This window comes from Nannospalax galili, unplaced genomic scaffold (assembly GCF_000622305.1).
Source record: "Nannospalax galili isolate Female #2095 unplaced genomic scaffold, S.galili_v1.0 scaffold1994, whole genome shotgun sequence".
NCBI lineage: Eukaryota > Metazoa > Chordata > Mammalia > Rodentia > Spalacidae > Nannospalax > Nannospalax galili.
The window spans coordinates 91,082-94,169 of record NW_008334127.1 but is presented as its reverse complement, the minus strand read 5'-3'; positions in this window follow the sequence as shown (position 1 = coordinate 94,169).

Genomic DNA, 3,088 nt, shown 5'->3' with positions numbered 1-3,088 from the left:
GCTAGGAGAGTTAGCCGGTGGTGCAGGCCCAGGGAAGTAGAGGGAGATGAGGGCAGGGCCAGGACCAGAAGCGGTGCTCCTGGAGCCCAAGAAAGGGACTGAGTTTCTCTGGGTGAGAAGGATCAGGAAGCAGTATTGGTTCCCCAGGTGTCTGGGGCCCCAAGACTAGGAATGGTGCAGGGCCCAAACTAGGAATATAGAACGGCGGGAGGGATGGAAGGGTGAATGAGGCTTAGGGAGTCCCGGCGCGGAGAGCTGCGCTATAGCTAATCTGTTTCTTAACGTGTTGTTCATTATAGATTTTTGGCTGCCAAAAGCCACACTCCTCAATTTCTGTCTCTAGTTTATAAACTGTAAAGAGGATAAGCAATAATCCAGTTCTTCCAAGAAAGTAGTTTCTCTTTCTGAGTCAACTCCCCATGGTGAGATCAGCAGTCAACATTATTCTTTAATTTTAGCTTGAATGTAACACTTTGAAATTGCTCACACTGTTAGTAGGCATCCATATACGTGTGTGTATGTGTGTATGTGCACACATTCACACCCCCATTCAATATGGAATGCAATTATAGTTTTTTATTTATATATGTATTAATGTAATTACACGATTCTAAATTAGTTTTCTTATTACCGAGTTAAAATTCAGACAAAAGCGGCTCAACTAATGTTTTATTATTGCTCAAGTATTGATTTCCAATCCATCCTGGGAGGAAAGTCAAGGCAACAGGGTCACACCATATCCAAAGTTAGGAAGGACAGAGAGAACGAGAGAGAGAGAGAGAGAGAGAGAGAGGTGCTCAGCTCAGTTTCTCGTCCCTATTCAGTTCCTGATCACTTCCGAAGGAATTTTTCTATTTTTAAAGAAAGTCCCATCAATCAATTAAAGTTCCTTGACACATAGGCCAGAAGCTTTTCTCCATGTGATTCAGGAACTCTTAAGATGACAACAATACTACACATATATGCATGTATATATGTACATTTAGTTATGTATATAACATATATATATATATAAACTCATATATCTATATTACATGAAATGCATATAGTGATTCACCTCTCAATCTGGATTCTTTTCTTTACCTTATTTTAAAAAAAATATCATGTATTTTTATTTCATGTGTATGATTATATTACTTGTCAGCATGTAAGTGAACCTGTGTTTTGGGATTCCTTGGAGGTCAAAAGAGGATGTCATATACCCTACAGCTTGACTTTGGACTGCTGTTAGCTGCCATATGGGTGCAGGGAACTGAACCCAGGTCCTCCCCAAGAGCAGCCAGTCAGTGCTCTTTACACCTGAGCCATCTCTGTAGCTCAGAAAGTGATTTTTCAAGAGACTGCTCTTCAAAGGAGTGACTTGAGGTTTCCTAAGGAGAAGTATCCATCTCTTATGTGTTATGGTTTCTTACAGCATCCTACTCAATCAGGAAGAGGTTGGATACTCATGGCACAGTATTGAAGACATTTGTGTATATTGTCAGGACAGTTCATATTTTGGTGTCCATGCTACAGCTAGGTTAGAACAGTGATGGCTTTCTTCTTTAACATTCTATATTTTTGTGAAAGCATTTGTGACAACTCAGGGTAGTTTCTAACTAGTCCCATATGGCTCCCTTAATTCCCTTCAGAGAATTTTAGGCAACATTAATTGGCTAAGGCCCTGGTTTTCCAACCCCACAAGTCAATTACAGCCACTCTTTGATCTCTTAAAGGGAGGGAGGAAAGAGTTTATTTTATCTTACATCTCCTGGGTTACAGTTCAACAGGGAGCTCAAGGTAGGAACTCAGGGCAGGAACCTGGAGGCAGGAGCTGGAGCACAGGCTGTGGAGGGATGCTGCTGACTGGCTTGCTCCCCTGGCTCCTGCTCATCTTGCTTTCTTATGCAACACAGGCCCACTTGCCCACGGGTGGCACCACCCAGAGTGGGTTGAGCCCTCCCACATCACTCAGCAATCAAGAAGATGCCCTTCAGACATGGCCACAGGCCGGTCCTATGGAGGAAATTCCCCAATTGAGGCTCCTTCAACCCAGGTGTGTCAAGTTGACACTAAAACTATCCTGCACACTCATTTTGAACAATATTCAGCAAGTTAGGCAAGGTATAGTGGCAGAATATATTTAATAGGATTCCCAAGTATAAACAAAATTTTTGAATCTCAGTATGTATTGTGTCCAGTTTTCACAATTAGGTCATTTTAACAAATATTAAAGAAAAATTAGAAGCAATGTTACAGTGGCACACAACCACTAATATCTTTTTGGTACTTCGACTATTTTAGTAAGTGATTTAGCATAAGATTTTGAATTCCACTTGAATCATGCTGAATGAATTGGATGATGGAGCATGTATGTACCATTTATCAATTTATAACTTACTCTGAAATGTTATGTGCAATTTATTTATTCTCTCTTAATTCCTCCAGCATCTAGAGGGTTGGTGTACATGGCGTTAGCTCATTCAGAAGGTTCTTCTTTTCATTTTCTGGAAACAGGGACTAAAGGCAAAAATCTATCCTTAACTTTTTCTCACTTTCTCCATGTTGATCACAGGGGTAAAATTTTTTAATTTTCTATTATTATTTATTTGTTTGTCAACTTGTTTTTCATTATAGATTTTTGGCCAAAAGGCACACTCCTCAGTTTCTGTGTCCTGTTGATAAAATGTAAAGCACATAAGCAAAGTCCAGTTCTTCCAAGAAAGTAGTTTCTCTGAATCAACTCCTGATGATGAGATCAGCAGTCAATTTCATTCTCTAACTTATGTTTTATTTTAACAGTTTATGTTTCTCTCACTTTTAACAGGCATACATATGCATACGTATTCAAATATGTGTGTGTTTTAGTACTCAAGAAATATAAACTGCAATTATACTTAAGTATATATGTAGTCACCTAATTAAATGGTTATCAAATGCTTTTCTCACTAGTGTGATAAAAAATATCAGAAAAAAGTAGGTCAAATAAAGGTTTATTTTGTCTCAAAGATTGATATACCTTCCATCTTGGCAGGCAAGTCATGGCAGCCAGCAGGTTTATAACGCATCCAGAGGGCGGGGAGAGGGAGAGAGAGAGAGAGAGAGAGAG